General features: G+C 45.8%; 1 protein-coding gene, 1 long non-coding RNA gene and 1 pseudogene across 9 annotated transcripts in view; 1 reads left to right on the forward strand and 2 right to left on the reverse strand.

Moving 5' to 3' along the window:
* Positions 1–27,632, reverse strand: part of MAGI2 (membrane associated guanylate kinase, WW and PDZ domain containing 2) — a 1,339,556-nt gene that overhangs the window by 23,235 nt on the left and 1,288,689 nt on the right. The gene's annotated exons all lie outside the window — the stretch shown is intronic.
* Positions 1,623–8,391, forward strand: LOC121472370. Its single transcript, XR_005982862.1, has 4 exons — positions 1,623–1,819; positions 2,585–2,669; positions 7,622–7,779; positions 8,167–8,391. It is a non-coding gene; the product is annotated as an uncharacterized LOC121472370 (long non-coding RNA).
* On the reverse strand, positions 11,539–12,324 carry LOC121501642 (annotated as a pseudogene).

Genomic DNA, 27,632 nt, shown 5'->3' on the forward strand with positions numbered 1-27,632 from the left:
CCCCCCTGCTCCGGCCCAGGCCACACCCCCTGCTCTGGCCACGCCCCCCGGAGGCCGAGGCTGCAGCCGGGCCCCCCCCACTTCGCCCGGGCGCCCCCAGGGAGCGGGGCGGCTCCGGGCCGGCAGCACAGCGTTAGGGCGGCGCCCCTCCCGGGGGCACGAGGGTCCGAGCCCCCCGCCCTGGCCACGCCCCAGGCCACGCCCCCCTGCTCTGGCCACGCCCCCCGGAGGCCGAGGCTGCAGCCGGGCCCCCCCCACTTCGCCCGGGCGCCCCCAGGGAGCGGGGCGGCTCCGGGCCGGCAGCACAGCGTTAGGGCGGCGCCCCTCCCGGGGGCACGAGGGTCCGAGCCCCCCGCCCTGGCCACGCCCCCTGCTCAGGCCCAGACCACGCCCCTGCTCCGCCCAGGCCACGCCCCCTGCTCCGGCCACGCCCCCCGGAGGCCGAGGCTGCAGCCGGCCCCCGCCCTTCGCCCGGACGCCCAGGGAGCGGGGCGGCTGCGGGCCCCGCGCGTCCCCCGCGCTCGGCAGCCCCGGAATCAGCGGGCCCCAAAGTCCCGTAGGCCGGCCCGGTGGCCCCCCCGCGCCATCAGCAGCCCGGGGCCCGGAACATCCGCTGCGAACAGGCCCCCGGCGGGTCGAGGACCCGGTGGGGCGGGTCGTGGACCCCGCGGGCGAACCGAGCTCGCCGAAGCCCTGGCCTGGCTCTGGGAGGAGGGGTCGGGACAGTGACTTGCAGCCATTAGGTGTCACTCGAAGCATCATTAGCTTCCACCAGGCGCTCCCAGAATTTGGATGAAGTCATCAGAAACCGTTTACTGTCGTCCTTCTAGAAGTCACTCCTTAATCCTTTCTAGGAGTTCTGACCGCATAGCAGGGCCAGGCTACCAGAAATGATTCTCCCTAGGAAGCCTAGTTTCAACATTTTTTCGGGGTTTCAGAGCTCCCTACTTTGAGAAAGGACTCGAGACAATTTACCACAAGACACAAAACAGGATGATACACATGAGGAATGATTTTTTTTTTTTTTAAAGCAACCACTGGTCAGAAGCCGAGTAGAAGGAAGACAGATGTGTTAGGAAGCGGAGATGGGTTAGTTACTACCATGAGCTCTAACATTACCCCTGAGTTTCTAGCTCCCCAATCAAGATTAAAGCAGGAAAATCCCAGAGTCTTCCCTTGATATTTGCAAGGACTATGCCCCAAGACCTTTGGAAATCCTTAAACTTTGAAATATCTCCTTAGACTGTAAGTTCTCTCCACAGAACTGGCATAGGGTCGTGAGTGGGGACGACGAGGCCTCCCTGATCAGGGGTGCTGGGTGGCAGGAGAGGCTCCTCACTAGCCAGGACGTTCAGCTCCACACACGAGCCTCGGTGCCTGGGAATCAGTTCCTGCTGCTGTAACCTTATACGTGGCAGACAATTAAAGGCCCTTATTCAGACTCAGTGAATGTCAAGGGTCTACTTGACTTAAAATTTGAGGATTCTTATCCAGTACCTTTGATGCTGATTTATAAAGAGGAAACGACAGGCAGAAGTGGGGCGGATAGTTCAGTAATTCTGGGCCACCTGTACAATATCAGATCAGTTTTAAAAAGTTTCTCCTTGGATGTTCAATTCGAATGGAATATTTAGGGCTCAGTGTTCTCTTCCTTCTTTTTGTAGGTAGTTCTATTATCATGCTCACATAAGGAGTAAAAAAAAGTCCTGGAAAAGCATCAGAAGACCTGGAATCGAATCCTGCCTCTGGCATTCACCAAGATGCGATTTTGGATCAACTACTTGATCTCTCTGAGCCTCATTTTCTCCTTTTATAAGGGGTGACTGAAGTGTTTACATCATAGAGATGAGATACGCACTTTTAAAGGGGACAGCACTTTGCAATGGGAGGATTATAACGATTTTTTACACACGGTTGAGTCGGATTTCTACTCTGTCCCAGTAGCTACGTATGGACTGGCCATATTAACTAGCATACTTCTAGGTGAGGTTGGGAGTAAGTGCAGTAAATCAGCCATCCCTGATGGCTGTGATCCCCAGGTGTGGTTTTGCTCTACCCCCAGGTGGCCTTAGCTACTTCAAGGAGTATTCTAAAATCCTCAAATGCAAATGTTTTTGTTGAAAATTGGAGTATGTTCTGCTTCTGGCTGGGCTAGAATTTGAAAATCAAACCGTTATAGCAAATGATAGACCATGGCCACTCCATCAGACAGGAAGAGATTGTCTGAAGGAGTTAACAGTGGTCTCCAAAAGGCCTAACTAGAGGGTAGTGGTGCAATGGTAATCTCTAACTTGGACTGTGATGATGCCATTTCACAGTTTACTATCTCTTCCCAACACCCCCCTCCCCTACCCCTGCCAATTCCATCCTGTAGGGCCGAGTTAATTAGCTGGCCTTGGGTCAACTGTGAGATACAGGGAGGTTGATATTATTATTCACACCATTTCCTGAAGGAGGAATTGAAGCAGAGAGAGGTTAAGTAATTTGACCAAGATTACAACATGGGTCAGCCAAGAGTAAAAGGTTGGGTGTCTTTACTCTTTTTTACTTACTAAGAACATTTTCCTAACCTGTTGCCTTGCAGATAGGATCAAAGCATGTGAAATGGACCTGCTCAGTGGCCACTGCTGACCAACAGGACCTGGACCCCATCATCACTGGACAGAATGGTTAGTATTTATTTCTGAGCCTCTTACTCTTGACAGTAAACCAGAAGGTGAAATCATTCCAAATGCAAAGATACAGAAGAATCACTCTTATTAAAAAAAAAAAAAAGATTTCTCTAGTGTTTGTTTATAGATCATTGAATTCTTAGTGGTGGAAACCAAAAGCTAAACTATCCCAAGCCACTCGTGACTGAGAGTCAGAAATTAAAATGAATTGCATCTTAAAGTAAAATGACTTAAAGGATGGACCTTTACTAAGTTGCTTGATGGTGTTCATTGTTTTGGGCAAGAATTCCCCACCCGAGCACCAGCCACGTGGCACCCGCACCAGGCAAGAGCCTGCAGAGCTGAGTGTAGTAGACCAAGGTGGCGGGCAGCCTGTCCCCCACCTTGCCTTTCACCCGCCTCATCGAGGTGACCCGAACTGGGGTGCAAACTAGGGTTTTCGTGAAGCCTTGACACATGATGACCAGAAGAAATAGCCACATTTCCTGCTGGTTCCTTCAAACCGTCTTTTCCCCCTGGTCCCCTCTCCCTTCTTTTTCTCTTTGAACCTGGCCACCACCTGACATATGTCACTGTGTTCATTTACTGAGGCTGGTGCCCAGAAGACGGGCTCCCCACATTCTTCCCATCTGAGCAAGCCTAGAATTAGAAATCATAGAGATGCATCCTAGGAGACAAAATCAGCCATGTGGGCCTGCCGGGGTTCCTGCAGCCCCTCTGTCCAAACAAAGTCCCCAGCAGACCCAATGGCTGAAATCAGAAAAAAAAAAAAAAAAAAAAAAAGAGAGCCTCTTATTCCAGCCCGGCTTCCTCCACCCGCCCTCTCCCGCTGGCACCCCGGAGTGAAACTGCTCTCGTTCAGGTCACCAGTGATCTTTCTATTGGCAAGTCCAGAGGACACCTCTGTGTATTCATCGTCATGCTTTATCTCACCACCTTTCACACAGATGACCACTCCCAGACACCAAGTGAACCCTTGGCTTCCATGACACTCCATCGTCCTGTTCTTTACCCCACCTCTCTGGCCGTTCCTTCCTCTTCATTTACTTGGCCTCTAAATGTTGGCATTCCTCAGGGACTGGTCTTAGGTCATTTTCGTGCTTTATGGTGTCTCTTAGGTGTTCTCATCTATTCACATAGCTTTTATACAACAGCAGTACTCCCAGATGTTTCTGAACTCCACGCCATGAGCTCTGGGCTGGTGTCCACCTGCCCATTTGCTATCTCCACTCAGATCGTCCAATTGGCATCCTCTCTGTAACAAGTCCCAAGTGGAAATCTTTTCTCCCTGAGCCTATTCTGCACTCTGTCCTTCTTTCCCCGTCTTGATGAGTGGTACAACCATCACTTGGAGTCAGTCTTGATTGCTCTCTCTCCCTCACCTCACAAATGGAATCCACCTGCAAGTCTTATGAGTCTTATCTTCAAGTGGACATGGACTCTGTCAACTTATGTTCGCCTTCACCTTCGCCACCTGAGGTCAAGATCCAGGGCTGTCCCTGGAAGGATGCAACCGGTGTAGGCTGCCCAAGATAATCCCATTTAAAAGAAGGCCATAGTGTGCACATCTTTCATAAACCCTTGGTGATGCTGTTAAAGGCAGAGAATTCAACAGTGACTTTCAGTGTTATTCAGACAAGAGAAGTTAAGTGTAGGATACTGGGAACTACACACCCTCCCCCGAGTTCAATGCTCAGGACAACCAACCTAGTTCCCACACCCAAGGGATGGGCCTGCCAAGCTACTGTTTCTCACACGGGCTGCTACAATAAACCACCCTTCTCTTTATTCAGACTTGCTTGATTCTCCATACAGCACCCACAACAATATCTTCGCCACACAAATTAGATCATGTCATTCCTTCACTTAAAACTTTCAAGGGATTCTTACTGTTCTTGGATAAAAAACCCAAAATTAATACCATGACCCAGAAAAACCTGCATGATCTGGCCCCAGCCAGCCCCTTCAGCTTCATCTCTATTTACTCTCTATTCTCCACCCACACTGGTCTTCGTTCAGTTCCTACATGCACCGAGATCCTTCTCTATTCTAGGATGTATGTCACTGCTGACTCTTCTGTCCAGAAAGTTTTCTCCCCAACTCTTCATATGGTGGGTTCTTTTTATATTCTTTAGGACTCTTAAATATCACTCCCAGTCCAAGGTAGATGTTCTGCTGTCCTCAGGAGCATCTTGTCTTTATTTCCTCATAGTACGTATGATTGGTGATTCTCTATCTGCCTGCTTATTCGATAAATAGCAGTTCCAGTTACTAGATCACAAGCTTCATGAGGACAGCGGCCACGGTAGTCTTGTTTATCCAGTGGGAATTTCCACCTAGCACGGTGTTGGGCACGGTAATAAGTGCCCAGTGAATATTCGATGAACAAATCAGTCAGTTGCACAAAGAGAACACGGAAGACTCGAAACCCAATGCTTATTTTGCAAACACTTCAGATCTTCATTTAGAGAATAATCAGCAAATATAGGTTTGCATCCCTGACTTTTATCAGTTTTCAGAGAGAGGATGGTGGTGAAGTGCTAGTGTGTATTTGACAGGAGGGCAAATAAATAAGTTTGGGGCAGGCATGCAGAGAGGAAGGACAGCAGCAACAAAAAAAGCACTGGAATGGCTTTCATCAGTGGCCCCTTGGGATAAAAAAGCTAGGGGAGCTCTGGATCTATAAAGCAGGCAGTCAAGTTCCCCTGGCTTTCAACAGATGTTCTTTCCTTTGTTAACCTTCTCAGCCACGATGATGCAATGACTTTGCTTAAAGGAGCTTCATCTCTGGGGAATCATTAGTCAATGTGCCAGTGAATGTTCAGATGAACCACAGGCCAGACAGACCCTACACAGCTCACACTGTGTTGGCGGAAGGAGCAGATCCCTCTCCTAAGTTAAGGTCAAGTTTCTTCCCCTGCTTCTTGTTGGTTCTAGCCAGTTGGATCTGTCCTAGAAAATGGTCTGATTAGGGACATGTGGGTGGCTCAGTGGTTGAGCATCTGCCTTTGGCTCCGGTCATGATCCCGGGGTCCTGGGATTGAGTCCCACATCGGGCTCCCTACATGAGCCTGCTTCTCCCTCTACCTATGTCTCTGCCTCTCTCTCTCTGTCTCTCATGAATAAATAAAATCTTTATTAAGAAAAAAAAAGAAAATGGTCTGATTGATACATAATTACATATTATTAGTATATCTGTACACAAGTCACACACACGTGTACTATTAACTTTGAGTTAAAAGATGTGTGATCTCTTGATTTATCTTGTAGGAACTCAGCAATATTGAAAAATAAAATGTAGTCTTCCACTACGTATCTTGCTATGCCTAAGATTAAAAAACAAACAAACAAAAACCCTTATCTACTGTGTTTGAACAGCTTGTTTCTTCATGGCATATAAAAGTCAGCAAGTCAAGTGACAGTAACAGAGAGGTGACCCACTAGGAATATACTACTTATTGCAGTAAATAAGTATCTGCATTATTGGTTTTCCTGGGTGGCTCTTATCTCCAGCAAAAAATTGTGCCGAAGAGGAAAATGTAACCGGCATCAAGGAAGAGTTAATTTTATCCTGTGCTGAAGGGTGAGGGAGAGACCCCTTCGGAGGAATCCAGGGATTGCTGAAGGGGAAGAAGGGCCTGTCTCCGGCCCCACACCTCAGCTAAGAGCCCTAGGGCTTCCAGCTTTGGGCCCATTGGTCCCCAAGGCCCTGCCCCAAGGCCCCCCCACACTGCTCTCCTCCTGCCAACACGGGGCCGGGATGAAGAGCTTGGTGGCTGCCTTTCGGGGAAGGGTGTTCAGGAAGGTAGCAGTAGTGTTAGCACTATTATATAGCTAATAACGGCAGCAGGGAACATGGAGTGAGGGGCTGACTTGATACCAGTCACTCTTCTACTGTATTTACCCACGTGAAAACTGTACATTGTACAGATGAGGAAACTGAGGTACAAAGGGGTTAAGTAACTTGTTGCAGGCTGCGTAGCTGGTCAGGAGTGGGGCAGGGCCGTTGAATGTTCTAGCAACTCAGCTGAAACACTGTCGCTAGACTCCTTGACCATCCTCTATTTTGATTGTCAAATGGGACTCCTCTCTTCTGGGGCAGTATCCTAGAAACTCCCATCGAAAGTGATTCTTTCAGAGGTGGCTCCATCATTATTCTAAGTGGAGACTAGGAAATGCCATTTGTGTCTGAACCTTGGACACGGAGGGGCAGTCACCGTAGTGAGGGTGTTGATTTGTGAAAATGCTGGAAACGCGAGCAGGAATCAGAAGATAATGAAATTGCATTTCTGAAGGGCAGGGATAATACTATGTATTTTTAAAATGGCCCTCACAGTGTCACACTTTGACCTGGACTGGCCTGAAAATACTCCTCCTAGATATTGGAGACACAGAGTCAGTTCAAGACCTACTGTTACTGCTCAAACAAATGAGCTTACTCTGCAAAGAGATCTATGGATTTGGTAAGTGTCCCTTCTCGCTATAAAAACCTCTCCTGTTGCAGCCGACGGTTGGCTGGGTTGGAGAAGACTGATGTGGTTACACTGAACTATATTTTCTTCTAATTTACAATATTATAGGAAAATGTAAGAAACAATGACTAGAGTAGATCAAAGAACAGTAATGTGAGGTCATTTGGTGTTCAAAAGAAAAATCTTTTCAGGATGGGTCCAAGCGGTAATGGTTCATTTGGATCTGTTCAACCATCATTAGGGTGATTGCTTTTTGTAACGAAATACAAAGAAAAATGTGCCTTTAAAAAACTTCTGAACAAATTAATGATTTTCCTTTGCTCTTGCTCTTTCTGAAGCATGGTTTCCTGTCTGGAGGCATCGTTAATGGCATTCAAACATGTATTTGTGTCACCTTTGTTCCCAGAGAGATGCAAACTAGGTGTTATAAACGTCAATGACCTTAAAAATTGTGACCATATTTGCTTATTTTTGCAGCAAAATAACCATTTTCAGAGCATAGTCAAAGGTGCAGCAGTAAGCCTGTGGCAAACCTGACCTCCAGGGCTGAAGGAGCAAATCTCAGGGCCGATGGGGCTCTTGATCATGGAGCTACCATTTACTGAAGGCTTCACCTGTAACCTGACCTGTGCCAGGTGCGTTGTATACAGGAGCTTTCAGTCCTCACAACAGCTCTGCAATTATCTCCACTGCGTAGATGGGGAAACCGAGGTTAGATATATTAAGCAATGTGGCAGGGCCGCTCAGGGTAAGTGAGAATCAAGAGGACTCCAGAGCCCAGGCCCAAGCCCCTCCTCTGTTTTGGTGCTTGCTTTCTTCTTCTACACCAGGACACACGTAGAAAAATATGGAAAATACGGTGTGTCGTCAGTGGACTGGAGTAAACGGAAATGATCAAGGTCAGAAGACTCCAGCCAAGCCCTTCTGTGCCCCAAGGGCCAAGGGGGTTGCTGTCTTGGTGTCACTCATCAGAGGTGTGTCTGGGAGTACAGATTGTGAGACTCGGCTCTATTTTTCAACAGGTAGAGTCTTGATGACCCAGATGCGACCTGGGAATGTGGTGCTGCTCAGGGATCGGTCTCAATGAGTTCAACACCTGCATTACAGGATATATGAGAAACATGCTGGTTCATTTATTTTAAGCATCTTTTGGAAAGCAGCACATTCTTCTTTTCAAATAAAATCTTAAATGAAAGCCAATGTGTAAAACAAACAAAAATGGAACAGCTTTGGCTAGGTGAGGTGGATCCAGAGCCTCTGGCCCTTCACCCCCCTCCCACCTGCCGGGTCTCTTCCGCCCTCCTTAATCCCCATCACCTTTCCTTCCATTCACCATCCACCTGCTCTCTGGTAACCGTCACCCCTGCCTGGGTCTTTAGGCCATTTCTCACTTGAAGCTCTAATAAAGCAGTTTGAAAACCACTACATGAAGAAGAATGTGCCTCTGAGAGCCCCTCTTAAAATGCAAAAATCCCCATTTGGGAGTGGGAAGAGGAGAAAGGGAAGGTTTGCTTATAGATTTTTTTCCCCTTATGTGTTAGCAGCTGGGAGTTGGACTCCAGAGAAGGGAGACCGAGCACGGGAACGTTCTGCTGGCGAGCGGCGATGGAGATGTCTGGGGCACAGGGGCGGCACAGACGCCACCTGGCCCTAACTTAGTCACCCGAAGCCTCGGCAGGCGGATCACCCCCTGCTGGGCAGCGGTGGCCCCACATGTCTTCAGGGAGAGTGGCCAGCCGCTGGCAGAGGAAGGGGTGTCCGGAGGGCCTGGCTTCCAGCTCCAGTGCTGCCCCTCGGCGTGGACTCGGGCAAGCCGTTGGAGCATCCTAGCCTCAATTTTTCAGGGAGATGGAAAACCAAGAGTTGGGGAAGACTGCCCCAGTGCCCTCCCAGACCTGTGATCAAATGAAACACTATGTATGAGGGTTTATATACATGTCAGCCATTAAGTTAATAGTTAAGCCCAATTTTAAAAATGGGCAAAGGATGATATCTGAATGGCAAAGGAGCGTATAAGAAAGACTCGACATCGCTAAGAGCAAAATGCAAAACTGTAGGGAGATACCACTACACATCTGCTAATGTGGCTAAAGGAAAAGCCAAACCAAACCAACAACCCAAAAATAACTGGCAAGGACGTGGAGCCCCTGAAACTCTCTTATGTTTTCATTGGGAAGGAGAAGTGGAACAGCCACTTGGGAACAGTCTGGCAGTTTCTTAAAAAGTGAAACATTTCGGGATCCCTGGGTGGCTCAGTGGTTGAGCGGCTGCCTTCAGCCCAGGGCGTGATCCTGGGGTCCCGGGATCGATTCCCTCATCGGGCTCCCTGCGTGGGGCCTGCTTTTCCCTCTGCCTGTGTCTCTGCCCCCCCGCCCCATGAATAAATAAATAAAATCTTAAAAAAAAAATGTGAAACGTTTCGTTACTGTAAAACTCCACCATTCCGCCCTGAGGCTGTCTCACAAGTGAAGGAAGAACTTAAGTTCACACTAAAACCTGCGTGTGAATTTTTAGAGTGGCTTCGCTCTTATGCAGCAGGACCTGGACACAACGCAAATGTCCATCACCTGGTGATGGGTCAACACACCCATGACACTCGGGGGGCGAGGGACAGGAGTCAGCCGCAGACTGGAACAAGCAACTGGTCCACCCGTGAGCGAATCTCAGCCTCACCACCCGGAGAGGGAGTGGTCAGGCCCAAGACGTCACATGCCACGTGAGCCCCTTTATACGAGCCTCCCCAGCAGATGACACTAAAGGGGCAGAAAACTGAGTAGTGGTTTCCAGGGTCTGGGCGTGGGAAGAGGCTTGACCACATGGAGAATGAGAGATTGGGGGGTGGGGAGGGATTATGGGCTGTTCTGTATCGTGATTATGGTAGTGCTTATATAATTGTGTGGGTTTTTCAGAACCTGGGTAGAATTGTACAGTAAAAAGGGTAAATTTTGTCTATAAAGTATACCTCAATTTTTAAAATGTGAAAAAATTCATAGTGCTGATAAACTGTTTTTAAGCCTGGTGCCTCAAAGTCTTTTTACACTGGCTCCACCTTTTGCAAATACTGTTTCCACCACTAGTTTGCTTAATAACCGAATAACCGGCCTGCCTCCCTACCCCCCCATGGCACCAAGATACATCTTAGCCCAATGAAGCCGATAATGAATTCTGAGTTCACAGAGTTAGCAGAATCTAAACAGGTTTTACCCTAATCTTTCGGAAGCATCTTTAATCTCAAAGCTTTCCTAGAGTCGTGTTCTTCATCACACCAGTACGGCCCTGTCTGAAGCGGCAGAGAGTGGAAATAGGAATGAGAATAATCAATCATAAGGCACCCGTTTCATGGGAGAAATGATGGAAACTGATAATAAGCACCTCTTGCCACAGACAGAAGAAATGGAAACAAGCCACTCGGGGGAGACTCTTCGACTCCAGCTAAGCCCATGTCTCCGTGGTACTCAGACAGGATCTTATTCACACTCCCTCATCTGCTTCTGTAAGCCATTCAAGGGCAGGACTCAGGCAGCAGACTGACCCACTTCTGGAGTGGGGGAGGCCCCACAAGTGATGTCTATCAGAATGTCCTCAGGGAACAAAGTCCCTTTTTAACAATTCTGGGGCTTTAAAAAGAGAATGAATTAGTGGAAGCAAAGCTCTTGTGTCTGGAGTCACCCGAAGTTCTTGTTGTCATACTTCATCAAGGCCATCCTCAGACAGTTCTTTTTCCTGCATTCAGTTTTATTTCTCAAAACACTGTCCTCTCTCTCTCTCTCTCTCTCTCTCTCTCTCTCTCTCTGTTGGGACCCAGGAGCCAGCAGCTTTAGCTATCCCTTTTTTGTTCCATTTAAAAACAACTTACTCAGTTCTGATCACTAAAGACAGGGAGGCAGCAAGGACAATGCCTGTGATGTCCTGGGTGTAGGTCTCCCCAGCCTGTGTGTGACTCTGAAAACCTTCGTACCCCACCAGGTCGCAGTCCCCACAAGCACCTTCCCACATTCCACCAGCTGCAGACTACAGTACAAGACCGCGTGAGAAGTTTCAAACATGTGCCCCCTCACAACGCAGGCTTCTCCTCCAATTACGGTTTTCCAGCTCATTTCTGCAAATGCTGAAACTGAACTCACTGGTTGTTCCTGTGCTCAATTTTCTAAAACTCTCTCAAACAAGTAGGTCATAGACAAATTATCTTCACGGATTTGGGAGATGTGTCAAGTAACTTTTTAAAGAAAGGCCTTTCTTAAACAGAAGTAGTGACTCAGCCATTTCTGTGTTCCCAGCTGTCGAATCCCCAGCACCTGTGGCACCTGGAGGGCAGCCCTTGGGTCCCCTACATCCCAGGGTGGTGACGGAGGAAGGACAGGGCAGGCCAAGCATGGGAATCAACAGTACTGCGTTCACACGGGGGACCCTGGGGTATTGAGGGTCTCTGTATATTGGTCACGTTCCTTCTCCATGTTCTTTTCAGGTTGTCTCTGTAACCTCATGAGCTGTCCTAATGAATCTTGGCCTTCTCCTCCCTCTTCTCCGAGGTGGCCGTCACCTCTTGGTACTTCCAGCCAATGTTGTGAGCCGGGTATCCCAGGTAGACAGGCTTTCACGGAGGAGGAGACACAGCCTCGAGGGCAGCAGAAACCACCAACTGCTTTTTCTTGTCAGAGGGAGGTAGAGTCCTATCCAACACCTCAAGGTGGTCAGGGTGGCCTGGCCTCACTTAGTCTGGCAGGCAGCACATCCCTGCTGTTCACCTAAAGATGTGGTGGGGGCCACAGGCCCAGATGGTGTTCATACACTTGCTGAGGAAGACCAGGTATTTTAACTTGTTTCTGTAGAAATTGCCAGAAATGTTCATTGCCATTGCAGTGCACAACCACCCCCTTCCAGCCTAGCAGCAGTCGCGTGGCAATGATGGGCCATGATGGGTGCCTGGAGGTCATCGTTCACCAGACCTGCCTTTCTGCCATCTTTGGCAGACACTTGGGGAAAGCTTTTTTTTTTTTTCTCATTAACAAACATTTATGAGAAAAAAAAAGCACCTACTGCTTATGTCATACAGGTCTATGCACTGAGAATACATCTGTGAAGTCCATGGACCTATCACAGGAAAGAGACAGAAAACTAATATTCAAATACATAGTGATACGTCTGATGTGGATCTGTACAACACAAGAAAATAAGGTAAGGCGAAGAGGCAGAGAGAACTGTGGGGTTTGAGATAAGGCAGTCAGGGAAGGCCTCTCTGATGAGCTCACAGTGAGCAGGGCCTTGAATGCCGAGTAACAAGTCATGTGGGCAAAGATGGAACATGTTGCAAAGGGAGGCCTTGGTGCATCGCAGGAACGGTAAATGCGCAGGGAGGCGGAAGAGGGCAAGGGTGAGACCACCCAGGGCTTCGGTGAGGCTTTTGAATTTTATTCCAAGTGTTTTGGAGGCCACTGGATGGTCTCACACAGGGGAGTATTTTAAAAGGCCAACACGGCTGCTGTGTGCAGAACGGATTGCAGGGGGAAGCAAGACACCGGTCGGGAGGCTACTGTGGTCTCCCAGACAGGAGACGACGGTGCCCTGGGTCAGGCAAGTGGTGGGAAGGGGTCAGATTCCGGATATGGTTTGAAGACAGCCGAGGCTGGACCTGCCTTGGCTGGCTATAGGCTGTGAGCAAAAGAGAACAGTCAAGGAGGCCTTGAGGTTTTCTTGTGTGTTTATTCATCACAAGATGTGCTGACCTTCAGGCAGGCGTGTGCTAGGCGCTGGCGATGTGAAGATGCTCAAGACACCACGAGTGCCTCCAGGAACTCCTCGTGCGTGATTTCAGACTTCTAGACCTCCAGACGCCAAGTACGGAGTGATGTGGGGTGGGCGCGCGAGAACAGATCGTCCGTGTCTGGGATGTGGACCAGGTTTTCATTTGAGTTTAAAGGGAACACAGACACAGAACGTGGAGAAGAGTATCCCAGAAAGTGGGATCTGCAAGTGCTCAGTGGGTGTGGGAATGGGGAGTGGGGCCTGGGGTCGTGGAAGAAGGGAAGGCTGGGAGAGCAGGTTGGGGACAACTTCACCCAAAAACAGTGGGGAGGCTTTTACACAGGAGGGTGATAAGGTGATCCTCCTCCGTATCTCGCGGGTGACTCATTCACCGCTATTGACAAAGAAGCTGCGTGTGAACTAAGCCTTACCCAGTGTGCGTTGCTTCAATCACAGTATCATGTTGTCTTTGACTCTTTCATAAAGAAATGAAATTTCCTTTTCTCTTCCTGGTATTGGCAAACAGAAGCACGATTGCTCTTCAGGCAGAGAAATACTGTTAATCTTGCTGTTGATGAACATTTGTTGAACATCTCGGTGCCGAGCACTGTGTCGACTGCTGGGAATTCAGCACAAACAAGAGGACATTCTTGCCCTTGCAGAGCTTGTTGCATGAGGTGGGTGTAGAACAAATGGTTTCAAATGTGATGTATCATCAAAAGAAAGTTAAAAAAAAAAAAGTAAAGGGTGCTACAGAGGCATTTAACGGGGTGCTAACCTCATTTAGGAGTTCAGGGAGGCTCCCTGAGGAAATGGTCTTGAAGTGAAAACTAGATTGATGAAAATTTTAGCATCAGCAGCAATGTCATCCCCTAGTTCTTCAATAATGAGCCCTTTTTTTTTTTTCAAGTGGTTGCTTCTCTTCTGCTTTTGAATCACGCCCAGCTCTTGCCTACCTTGGAGAGAGAAAAAACCCCACATCTCTCACTTTCACATCTGCAAACTAAGCTTTTCATTATGTTCCAGAATGAGCCACGCAATTCAGACCCATCCTGCACTGACACTCACACCCACGTTCTCGTGGTCAGGTCCTGGGCCGTGGGGCATGACAGTGGAGGGACTCCAAATGGACCTCCACGGCCGAAACCCAGCACGTGAGCTGTAGTGCGACGGGGGAGGAAACCACGAGGAGCTTCCTCATTGGAAAGACATGCAGAGGCCTGCGGAGCCCGTTCAGCAGGTGCTGGAGAGCCCTGGAGGGCTGGAGCCTGACCTTGCAAAGGCAGGATCAGTGGGTGCGGGCACAGGAAAGAGAACTGAGAGTTGAGGCCGTATGGATTTACATCTGAGCTTTACTACTGACTGTTGTGTAGCTTTCAACTAATTACTCAACTTCTCCGAGCCCAAATGCCACATCATCTACCTCAGACACCTGTTAGGAAAATTAAGATTGCCTATACTTTTGTAGAAGCTGCGTGAGCACCTGGCACAGGTTTGGGCACGCAGTACGCACTTGCAAGTGACGATGATAATGGTAAACCCAACCCAAACCCCAACAGCTAACATTGCCGGGTACTTACTCTTGATGCTAAGTGCTGCGCATGCATGCTGTCATTCGGATTGCCCCCTGACAAACCCCCTGGGAAAGGACCAGAGCCCAGGAGGCGTCCAGATAGAAGAGCTGACGTGAGGGCAAGCAGAGGCAAGTAGACGATGTAAGCGGCACTATCTGCACCTGGCCCGGCTGGGATCACAGGCCTCTCCCCGAACTTAGGACCCCAAGGGCTGCTGTGAACTTAGCTCCAGTTGCATGTCCCAGGTCATTACACCCTTTGTTCCCCACCAGGGAAAAAGGCTGATGATGCCAAAGAGCTTTGCTCCCTACCCATGGGGCTGGGAAAGCCTCCTCTTGCATCTCCCCTGCTTTGATAATCAGGAACAGATGACGATAGGATTTTAAACCATCGGAACCCTCCTCCAAGTTCAAGCTACAGTTCCCAAGGAGTGGGGTGTGGGGCAGGGGGCAGTGTGGCCAGCAGGGCGTGGATAGATGGCAAGGGAGGGGGTGATGGGAGCCGCGCCCCAACAGCTTTATGGAGACCAGCTGAAGACAGAGGGGTCTGGTGTGGGAGGAGGATGGGTGGGGCCGTGGCAGGCTGTGAGTCGGCCTCACCTTAAAAAGAGTTTGGGCTAGGTTTTGAAAAATGCTGCTTATGAATGATTTCTTTTTGCTTTTACCCTTAAAAAAAGATTTTATGTATTTGAGGGAAAAGGGAGGGGGAGAGGGAGAAACAGACCCCCCAGCGGGCAGGGAGCCCAATGCAGGGCTGGATCCCAAGACCCTGGGGTCACCACCTGAGCTGAAGGCACACCTTTCACCAGCTGAGCCACCCAGGCACCCTAGAAGTGTTATTTCTACAAATGAAGTCTCAGAACTTCCTAGAAACAAGCCAATGGATATCCATGTCTGTAGCACTGTAGCACACAGGGCTCATATGTGTCTGATTTCAAGCGGGTCTAATTTCATTTTAACAAAAGATAAGGCTTTTTATTGGAGTCATTTCTCTAGAAATAAAATGGAGTTGAGGAGAAATGTGAAAAACTGTCTTTGAGTATCGCTGTGGATGATGGTTCATCGGGGCCCTGGAGTTTTGCAGGTCTGTGCACATGCAGAAAATGTGCCAGCAAGGCCTGCTGAGTGCTAGTGCAGCGGCCTAAATAAAAGGCTGCAGACAGGCAGGGGAGCCAAAGGCCGGCTTGGGAAAAGGATATTGGCAATTGGGTGCGGAGGGGTTGCTGGTGAACTGTTGGCAGCAGTGCAGACTCAGACACGAAGGCCAACTTTGTGCAGCAGGCCCCCTCTGAACAATACACATCGGCTGGAGGAGGAGGAACCGGTTCCTGGGCTGTGTGTGCATTTGTAGCCTCAACGCTGGGCCCCTTGTGGTGTCACAGGAGTAGACCTGTCAGCTCCAGGGTGAGGGTCCTCAGAGGCCTCTCTCCACCTTGTCCAAAGTGGTTATTTCCTAGTTCAGCTCCTTGGTTTCTTTTCACAGCATTTACTACAATTTATTTGTGTGTCTCTCTTCCTAGAATGTAATTCTATTAGACAGGGCCTGGGATCTGTCTTGTTCACTGTCGTAACTTTGGTCTCTAATGGTGCTGGGCACATACTACTAAGTGTTCAATAAATAGCAATTGAATGAAAAATAAATATCAGTCAGAGATCACTCATTCCCCTTTCCTGGAAGTGGAAAAGCAGCCAGCGTTAGCAATTTACTTATAGAAATACGGAGAAACCTGGTATGTTTGTAAAAAATGCATATGAACTGTAGGGGAGCAAAATTTGCCACCCCAAAATGTGTCTCTTTGGCATGAGGATTATTTTAGGCTGATTAATTTTAAGAAACAAAGACTCAAGATGGTTTTTTTTTTTTTTTACCTCCCCCTAAAGTGCCCAGAAACATGTAGATGGGGGCCTGCAACAAGAAAGAGTGATCACCAAAGATAACTTTGTTTTATATCAGAAAGACTTGTCTGCAAGGCATGGCGAACATCTGCTCTTCCCATCTTTCTAGGAAATGTCTTCCTCTCCTTTGACTCCCAAATCCCTACCCTCTTCTCCTTAGCTCAGATACAATAGAAGCCTCATCCGCCTACTGCCTGTGGGTCTCATATTCTTATAGGGTCCCTCTACATATGTGTTTAAACTTGTCTTTCTGTTACTCTGTCTTATGTCAATTTGATTAGACTGCCAGAAGAATCTAGAAGGGTAGAGGAAAATCTTCCCCTGCCCGACAGTTGGCGTAGTCGGCAGGACTTACTTCCACGTCTGGATATTGCTCACTCCGAGGCTGCTAGAGCTGAGAGGTCCTGATGCCTCTGACAAGCACCTGCAGAAGCTAAGAATTCTTACCACGAGGGGGTCCCAGATCTCTGCCTGTAAGGTCTGCTGGAAGTGAGCATGATGAGGAGCCTTTTTTTTTTTTTTTTTTCTAAATTTAGTTTAGCAGGATAAAATATTTGTGGAACTAACTGCTTGGATAGGGCCACTCTGGTTAAGAAAAGAAAAAGTTGGGCCACCTGGGTGGGTCAGCAGTTTAGCACCGCCTTAAGCCTGGGGCCTGATCCTGTAGACCCGGGATCGAGTCCCATGTCGGGCTCTCTGCGTGGAGCCTGCTTCTCCCTCTGCCTCTCTCTCTCTCTCTCTCTCTCTCTCTCTGTCTCTCATGAATAAATAAATGAAAATCTTAAAAGAAAATAAAAAGTTGGTAATGAGCACTCTTGGTTTCTATTGATCCTTTTCCTTCCAAAGATGGTCATTGTTTTTGTCTCTATCTCTTATGTAGTTTGCCCTAAGGAGGAAGGACCGTAGAGCAGAGCGCAGGCACAGCCACTGTAAGTCTTCTGTTCAGGCTGCCCTCATGGGCTGGCGAGCTCCTGGTGACCAGACCAGCCTCGGTGGACATCAACCTTGCTGTGAGTCCCCTATGTAAAAACTGGATGAGGCTTTACCTTTCGTCTCCTTCTCTGTCCTGAGAGCTTGGACTTGTGACTAGTGAGAATTTTCTCTTCATCCTCCCCATCTGGAAGGTACCCTTCCTGGGGTGCATTTTGTTGGCCAGGGAAATAGACTGGGGTTCTGTGGCACAAAGTCATAAGCAGCACTCTCTTTGGCCAGCCATGGCAGCTCCCAGGGAGTTTGCCATAAAGGTCCCAGTCCCTAAGAAGCCTCTGCAGTCTCAGCCTTAGTTTCTTAGTGCTGGGAAAGTCTCATTCTGGTAGCACCTTGCCTGGTGTCACAGATGGGGAGGTGTGTGACTGGAGGGATCTCACGTTCTTGTGGGAAACCAGAGACACTGTTTTCACTACACCATCCTTACCACCTGTGTAATGAAGGGTTTTGCTTCCCTAGACAATCCCTGGGAGTGAATTTGTTAGAACTGGTGAGGGCTGCGTATTTTGCGTTCTCTTTTGGGATGCTTCTTGCATCCTTGGTCAAGCCATAAAGATAGCTTATTAGTTTGAGTCATTATTGAGATTAATAGATCCCATTTGTCAGTGGCCAGAGGATGGATCTTTAGAATTGAAAACTTCTATATTTGAAAAATTTTGGAGAGCTCTCATCCTAAACTCTTGCCTTATTGGCATCTGTGGAAAAGACCAAATTAAAAAGTGGATACAAGGAATTATAATGGCTAGCCTTAGGGACTCCTTTTGACAAGATGAAAGAACAGAAATTAGACTTAGAACAAATATTAACACTCCACATTCAATGTAAATTCTTTCATATTAAAATCCAAAGAATTAAGTATGCTACCTTCCAGCACACCAGCTTATTTTATGTCTAAAAACTGCTGTTCCAGAAACTGTAGGTACAAAAAATGAAAAAATGCACCATCCTATTGTTCTGTGTCCTAAGAGCTCGGCTTGGCTTTCTGTCTGCCCGCAGGCTCTTGGTTCTTTGGGAGTGACTCTGGCTCTTGAGAAGGTACTATCCTTTGTACCCTCTTTGAAGGCATCTCCTGATGCATGAAGGTGTTCCGTTATTACCCAAATATTGACTGTTTGTCTCGGCTAAAAACTGGCAAGATATTTAAAATAATTTTTGGGGGGTGGGGTGGGGTAACAGTTCTGTGGTTAAAAGTTGATTAGAAGTTGGAAGATGATATTCAAAGCCTGACAGGATTTTTTAAGGTCTCCTACCCAAAGCTAAAGGAAAACCATATGCCCAAAGGGAGAGAAGCAAATGGAGATGATGTATCTGGATGAGGGGATCAGCCCCTTTATATAATTTAGGCTGCAATTCAGTTCTTTGGAAAAAAAAAAGATGAGAGCAGCTGTTATTATTTTATAAATCTTTGCAAAACTAAAAAAAAAAAAAAAATAGCTCTAGAGGCAATCCCAGGTCCATCTATTCCTTTTTACTGACTTAAAAACTTCCCCTATTTATCTCAAAAGGCTTGTGAATTATTGGCCTCGGGAAACCAAAGTCCTTCTTGGAGGAACTTCCATTCTTTTTTTGTCCCTTGAAGAGGTAAATCTCACTGTATCTTTGAAATGTAAACACCCCAGGAGGTATCTAAAATAATGCCCATATTCACCTAAGACTAAAAGGAAAAAAGAAAAGGAAAAGGGGTCTTGTAAAAAAATACAACTCCTCCAGTTTCCATAAGATTACTTGTCAAGGACAAAGACAAATCAGGCATCTTCACTAGTATTAATGGTAAAAAGCTTTAGCCATCTGAACGGGTAAACTGAACTTATAAACTATGAGTTTTCTATTGTTATATCTGACTCATAGCTAAATTTTTAAAATTAAAAGTTATAAGAACGGTACCTGGGTGGCTCAGTCAGGTGAGTATCTACCTTGGGCTCAGGCCATAATCCCAGTGTCCTGGGATCAAGCCTCTCCCATGTTGGGCTCTCTGCTCAGCGGGGAGTCTGCTTCTCCCTCTGCCCCTGCTTGTGCTCTCTTTCTCGCTCACTCTCTCTCAAATAAATAAATAAAATCTTTAAAAGAAAATAAAAGCTCTAAGATCTGTTTGTGTGTTTACGTATGTTTATGTATGTACAATATAGATACAGTATTTTTCTACCCTCTGGATGGCATCACCAAAATTAATTTGTAAAAGGGCTCTCTTTAATGATTGGCTTAATATTAAGTGCTTATAAATTAAGCATTTCTAAATCTCAGGAGTATGATAGAAACTAACCCAAATGTTTTGCAAGTTTATGTTATCTAGGGTATTTTCAGTAAATAAAAGCTAGTTTAAGTTTGCTGGTTGAATTAATACAGACATGTCTTAGAGTTAGCCACATTAAGTAGAGTACTTGTATTCTACTAAATGTCAAATAAATTCATCTACTGAATGTCAAATAAATTCATGTTATTTTTGTTACAAAATTTGTCAGCAAAAAAACCAAACAGAAAACAAATGAAAGAAAATCTTAAGATGACAGCTAAGTGCTTAAATATCTCATGAAATTTTCATGAGTAATCTAAGTATGATTGTTAAGAACAGATGAATTAAGTAGATGTAAGATAAGAGTTTTAAGGTGAACTTTTTCACAATGATTGTTTTATGAAATGTTTACTTAGTTTCCCAGATCTCTGTGTTAACTTCCACCCTTAGAATTTTGCTAAGTTGAATTAAATGATGAGAATTCATTGACTGTCTAGATCCTTTGCAAATAAAATAAAATACTGAAACATTAATTGCTAGACAAGTCTATTTTTATCTTCTTATTGCTGGGAAACTGAAGATGTTTCTAGTGTGTTAATAATAAACATGTCTTTTGCCACATTGGAAGATTGTATTATTGAAAAGGGGCATAGGCCTGTGTGTTGTGGGGTCTCTGGGTTAGTTTTCTTACATTGCAGTATGGAGCCTTCATTTTCTGGATGGTTTCCATGTGTGTTATGCTCTGCTTACTCAGGTTGCTGGCTACGTCGGATTAGGATCCGCCCTAATGACCTCATCTGAACATAATCACGTCTGCAAAGACCCCTTTTCCATGTCAAGTCTCAGGCACAGGACCCCAGCTATGTCTACTATGTGCCCTGAATTGTTCAGACCCTGGGAATGATGTAAGGGAGCCTGCCTGTGGGTTCGGAAGAGCTGGCTCATGTGCTCATTCTCACCACACTTCACACTCTCGTGTTTCTAGCACCTAGAGGTCCCTACTTATGGCCATAAGGAGCCCTGAAGTGTTTATACCCTGGACCAATCCATGGGAGCCTGACTACGGGTTGGGAGGAGCTGGTTCATGAGCACTTTGTTTCTTACCACATTCTTGCCCTGTGGTTTCTAGCACCTTAGGCCTTTTCTCAGGTAGATGGGAAAGAGAGAGTAGAACAAAGGAGAGCAGGGACTAAGCAACTCTCTAGCACAAGGCAGGCAGGAGTTGGAGGCTCATCAATGAAGAGGGTCACTCAATCCACTAAGTCCCTTCGTGGTCACCAAAAGATGTTTCTGGGTGAACTGGGGAGTCCCCAGGCCCTGATGCCTTGACGTGGCCAGACCTAGATGAGTTGCCAAAGATTCTTGGTTTTGTCACAAGAAAGAAGTCAAGGACAGGCATGCAGCAGAGCAGATGAGTAACAGAAGCAGGAAAATTTATTAAAGTGAAAAGTACACTCTTGTGATCTAAAAGAGGATGAGTTCGCGAGAGAGAGAACTGCACACCCTGGGTGTTGGGTTTTTATCTTTTATTGATAGGTGTTAAATACGGGGCAGAATAATGATTGGGGGAGGGGAAGGAGGGTTTGGTGCTTTTTGTTTAAATCCAAATCGACTCTAATGCGTTAGGCAGCCCAAGAGGGAAGGCTTTGGGATCAGGAAGCTGATCCCATAGTTAATTCCTACAAAACAAGGAGAATACATTAACTGACTAGGTGTCCATTACCAAAATCATCCTCGGCTTCCAAATTGTGTCTCACTAGGAATATTGCTGAAAGTTCCTGGGGTTGAGAGTGACAGGAGGCATCCCTCTTGTCAACCGCACTGACACCTTCACACTACCTGAGAAGGGATGTTGACTTCCCTTCACTTCCCCATTGCATCTTAGACTACCGTGAGGGCAGGCGAGTGGGCTGAAATGCTATAGAGATTGGGGCTGCTTCTTTCCATTTTGGAGGAGTCAGTATATTAGGTGACCAATAATAATACCCTTTGTAAGCCTCTAGATCTAGTATTGATGGATGGGGTAGAGGTTCTGGCCTTTGTGAAGAAGGGGCAGCTATTTTATATAGTATTAAGCATTATAGATCTAAGCTAGAAGTACTTCCAATCTGAGAGCAGGACCAAGAACGCCAAACAGCCCAGGGGTAAGGACAGATGAGAGACACGAACAAAAGTATGGAACTCCTATCTAAACCCGACAACTTTCTTGTGAGCTTTATCCATGATTCAGTCCCAAGGGAGCTGTACCTCCTGAGTGCCCCGACTGGGTAACAGCTCCGACTGCTCCTCTTAGGAAGCATGCAGTCGCACGTATCTTGGGTTTTATGCTTATTGAGGGATCATACTGGGTTATTTAGGAGAAAACCCTACACAGGAGTCTTAAGATCGGAGGCTGTCCTAATGACATGTGTGGTGGCCCTGTGCCTGACAAAGAACAGGAAAAACAAGGATAGTCTGATTTCTGAGCCCAATGCCATTATAGCCAAGGTAATAGTGTCCAGTAGGATGGCAGGAATCCATCCAATCCCTGTGGTGTACCATGGGTAAGAAGTTTTCTCCTGAGCATTCACACAAGGCATGTTCCAAGGATCATACTATTCAGAAATATCCAGGAAACTAGAAGTAAGTAGAGGGGCTGAGGGAACAAAAGAGACTTACCAAGTAGCAACAACAACAAAACATATAGTCCTAGAAATTATGAAGCGTATTCATAAATTCACCAACCTAAACAATGCTGGTTTCACAGGCAGTTCACAATTGCTTACTTCTTAGTATGAGCAGTGTTAGGGGTCTCCAGAAAAAGAAAAACAGACATAACTTTCCTGATGTAAGAAAAATAGAAAAATCATTTTGCGCTCCCCCACCCCCATCTTCTGACAAGATATAAGAACAAACAGCCACTATTAGGCCAGGAGATAACCTAATCACATCAAGGACAATAAATCAGTGGCAAAACTCTAAGTGCTCAAAGTAGACTGACCTGAGGCACATTCTTGAGGTGACTTTACAGGATCCCTTGGAACCAGGTACTGGGCCAACTGGAACCAGAAAACTGATGATGTTGACTCTTGTTGGCTTGGTGACTTTGACTTGGACTCAGTCACCTTAAGATGACGATTGTCCAATTCCATGTGTATTCCCCACTATGCAAGCCCCTTCATGATTACGTATGCATCCTTGGTTTAAAATTTCCTCAATTTTGTTGTTCAGGAAGACACTGCTTTGGGAAAGACCCTGCAGTTCTCTTTGCTTGTTGCAAGTAAAACCCTTCCTTTTCCTATTCTTTGCCTTGGTGTGTCTTTTGGCTCAAGATTCAGCAATAGCTAAACCCAGTTTTGGGTAATATTAGTATTCACTAGAAATTAAAGTTCCTTTCTTTTTCAAGTGGTCTCTACATCCATCTTGGGGTCAAACTCACGACCCCGAGATCAAGAGTCACATGTTCTACTGACTGAGCCAGCCAGGTGCCCCTAGTAATTAAACTTTCTAAGAGTTAAGAAATCTAAGCTTTCTATGGATTAAGAATTTTAATTAATATATGTAATTAAAGTTTTACTAGAAATAACAAGGTCAACATCTTGGAAGAGGACTTTACCTCCATTTTGACCACAGTTTGTACATTCTAACTGATTAAGTTCTTCTTTCCAGTTTATCTTTTAACTCAGGCAAAAGATCCCACAGGCAAAGCATCCTGTGATGGGAACTGAAACTACCTCTCAAGCAATGACAACTGCCCTGACGCCTGCAAGACCCGTGTGATTGATCCTGAGATAGTAATGGGTTTGACCTTTACTGCCCACCTGCATGTACCCACCAAAACCTTTGTCTGACATTTTCCTAATATAAACCTTGAAGTATTTTCGGCACTTTGGAGACAATCTTTGAGATGCCAGTCTGCTGTCTTCTTGATGTCCTCACTAAAATAAACTCCTTTCTTGTTTCACCATCACTCGTTTGTCTGCCTTTGGATTTTGTCAGCAGTGAGTGGCTGAACCTGGTCTGTTTGGGACCCCCTGGAGCTAGGTGCCCTTGCGCACTTGGGCTCCAGGTACAATCTCTATGCAAGGAAAGTAAAGTGTGTGTTGAGGTAAGAAACAGGTTGTAAGAGGTTTGTGGAGAAGGAATCTTTGGAAAGTAATTTTTTTGCATTGTCAGGGCTGGCTAAGACTGGAATGAATTTAATTAAGAGAATGGGCTTTAATATCAAAAGTTGACTGCTGCAAAAAAAAATTTGGTCTTCTCTCTGTTAAAAGGACAAACTGTCTTTTGGACTATTGGTATGCTCTCGATAATAGATTGTGAAGGGTTTTTCATTCCCTAAAATAATCTGCCTAGAAAACAACAAATTCTGTGTTTTATCAACATAATGTCCTAATGCTTCCTGTTGTCTTAATCCGATCTTTCGATTACTGAAGAAAATGGAATCTTCTCAACGTTAAAAGAGCTCAGTTTGCTAACCATTATGCAACCATCTCTATTTGCCTTTTAAATCTTTTACTGTCACTTTCCTTAAGTAGACAATTAAGTATTGTTTTCTAATTATCTGTGATCTATTGGGGAAGAGAATTTCCTCTGTTCTTCAAGGTCCTTCTAGCTCAACTAAGAATCGCACTGACATGAGACAGATTAACAGGAGAAAATTAAATTTAACAGTGTACATATAGGGAACCCACACAGACATGGAAATTCCAAAGATAGGCAACATCGTGTTTATATGAACTATGGAGAGGGGTAGGGGCCAGAGGATACAAAGGTGAGGAAGACCATTAGAGGATACAAAGGTGAGGAAGACCATTAGCAGGAAGGTAAGTGGAGGTGTTTAGAAAACAAAATTTGCCCGATTATGAAGACAAATTTCTTAAGTAAAGAAGAATTTCTATTAATAGCTCTCTTGCTGGTACAAGGATGCAGTTGAGGGGGGTAATAAAGAGCTTTTCCTGAGTCTGATGGCTTGGGATTGCTTTTAACTTGAAATAGTGTTCATGCCAATTGGTCAATCTTGGGATAGCCTGCCCTTGGCCCTTATAATTCCTATTTAATCAAATATTCAAACATTTTGATATTGTTGACAAACTTCTCTCAATTCAAATTCTAAATGAAGTCTTTTTGCCTTAAAAATAACTTTGAGATATGAGATATTGGGTTGCTGGAATATCTCAAAAGATTTGCTCTCTCTCCTTTTAAAAGAGGGCTGTCAACCTAATTAGGCTTATTTGCTATGTTAAATTACACAAGAACCACTGTCAAATAAGCAAAGATAAACCTTTCGAATAAACAAAGATAAACCTTCTTAGATTATATTGTATGGGCCGATATTATTCATATAAGTCTTCTAGAAATTATATAAAATTCTTAAGATTCTGATATGTCCTGGTACAATGTCATCACTCATAATTCTAGTTATTATCTTAAAAGGTTGTATGTCACAGAAATAACCAAATTTCCTCACCGATTTCATTATTATAAGCTCTAATCAGACCTTTAAGCCATTTTTAAGTCTGTTATCATTTATAGACAGTTATTCTTTTTCTCAGATGCTTTTATAAAAGTGTTCCTGGTAAAATGTTTTATTTTCATGGAGATTCATGAAAATCACGACCTTGAGATCATGACCTGAGCCTAAACAAAGAGTCGGCTGCTCAATCAACTGAGCCACGCAAGTGCCCTGAAAATGTTTTGAACTAGACCTCTAGAAATCTTGACTGGCTAACTTCAGAACTCAGAAACAGCTTTATAATTTGGTTCAAATACTAACCATTGTTTTTTTCTGTGGTTTCCACAGAGGCCTCTTATTAAATACTTGATTGCTTGTGTAATGTAGGCCTAACTTTGAGAGCCCATTTTATATCACCCCCTTCAGAAATGAGTTTTACTAAACTGACCTATTGTTAGGACTGAGACTGGTTCGGTGAGATGGAACAATCCACCAACTCAACTTCTGGACTGTGAGACTTCTTGGTAGCATATTTACCTCACTTGCTTGACTGCCAGTGGGTCTCATATCCTTATGGGGCCCCTGTATGTACATAATCAAATTCTTTTTATGTTAATCTGTCTCATGTCAATTTGATTATTAGACCAGTCAGAAGAATCTAGAGGGATAAAGAAATTATTTTTCTCCCCAATAGTATCAGCATATGCATCTATGTCTCTATTTATATGTGACCTCACTTGTTATTATAAAACTGTTATCTACTTAAATTTTATCATATTACTGTACTGCTAAATAAAAATAATTCAAGGATACACATTAGATAAAATCTATAGGGGAAAAATTGTCTGAATTGCTAAAACCTTGCTACTCAGTGTCACCCATGGACCAGCAGCACTGGCATCACCTAGGAACTTGCTAGAAATACAGAACCCTCAGGCCTCAATTCCAGACCCACTGAGTCAGAATCCGCAACCTACTGAGCTCTCCACTTTGAGAAACTGTGCTCTAAGAGATTCTCAATTTAGCCTGTGGGATCAGTTTTGAACTATAGGAGGTAGTTTACTAAAGTTGGGGAAAGAAACAATAGTTTTGATTTAAGCACAGAAGTAAATGATAGCTCCACGAGGAATAAATTCTATGCTTCACAGGCTGACTTTTATTTTTAAACTTCAAAGAATGACTGTTGGTCGGTGGAGTTAGTGGGTGTTTTAACCAACTATAACTCATGCCGTGCTACTGTCAGAGTTAACACCGTGGAACCATTCAGAATTTCATTCAGGACAGGACAGTAACCATCCCTTGTCTGACTGGAAAGTGAGTATTTGAATGAGGTGTTAATGGTGCTTTTTAATTTTTACAAATGATTCTAATTGATGATTAGTATTCACTTATTACTCACTTATTACAAGATTTTTTTTTTTAAGTTGGTAAATTAGCTAGCTGCTATTATAAAGATCAACTCGGAGCTTCTTTATGCAAGGGGACACATTACTGAGACTGTCAGTGGTTTAAAAACTGAAGCTCAGTACCTGATTCCTCACTTTTTTATTTTTTCTTGGTAACAACCCCAGGGAAGAATTAAAATGAAAACAGGCTCTTGCCCGAAAAGCAGAGTTACAAAAAAAAAATCCCAGTTCCCTAAACTGGACACATGAGTAGCGATGGAAAAAATAAGTGGTCCGATCTCTCACACTTGAATGAGGCAATTAAATCAGCATTTATTCAGTGCCTGAAGGTGCCAGCAAGGGGCCCATGTAGGGGCTCAGGCTAATAACACCAGATTCCTGCCTTCAATGGGATTAGGTGACTTTGCTTTATCCATGACCGATCTCTTCCGGGCCTGCTGAAAAACCGGGAATTCTCGCCTTCTCGGTAATCAATTCACTCTGTGCTCTAGGTCAATGGGAGGATCAATGGCAATGAGAAAGTCTTGTTCTTTTTCATCTGGAAAATTAAACCTCCTTTCCAAAATGTCCTTAGTCACTGATCCTCATCAGTGAGGATAATCTTTCCTTTACTCTGGGCAGGTTGTTTTTATTCCGTGGGCCTCCAGAGCAGAAAGAAAAATCATTTTCGAAGCTTCCTCGTCTGTTGAATGTGCCTTGCACACTGGTGCTAAACAGGCAATAAATCATAATAAATGGAAATAGTCGCCCATGGCATGATCTGATGGAGTCGTTTAAACAATCGCTTTGTGTTGACAAAGGGTAGGGTGATTATGCTAGAGGAATTCAAAGGCGCTTGAAACAAATGAACTGGAGAAATTGCTGGAAAGATATGGGGGGTTTCTTCCCGGGCCACATACTCCCTTCGCTCCAGCTCAGCCTTGAAGTCTGGACCCCCAGCAGGTGGACGACTAAGACCCCTCTGCTTCTGCGGCCTTCCTTCCTTGAGGGGGGCCCACGGCACAGCCGCCCCCGGCCCTGCCCCCGAGGGTGCAGCTTTGGGAGCTGGGCCTGGGCGACCTTGCACCGTCCGGCAGGTGGGGGGCTCCCTCCGCCGGGCTCTGCGCAGGTGGGCCGCTTCCGGGCCGCCCCTCCGGAGCCGGGCAAGGGCGCCGCTTGCATAAACGATGCTGCTGGAGGGCGAGCGACCTCGTGTGGGCCGCCTTGCACGTGTGGGCCGC

The sequence above is a fragment of the Vulpes lagopus genome, chromosome 11, assembly GCF_018345385.1.
Source record: "Vulpes lagopus strain Blue_001 chromosome 11, ASM1834538v1, whole genome shotgun sequence".
Classification (NCBI taxonomy): Eukaryota; Metazoa; Chordata; class Mammalia; order Carnivora; family Canidae; genus Vulpes; species Vulpes lagopus.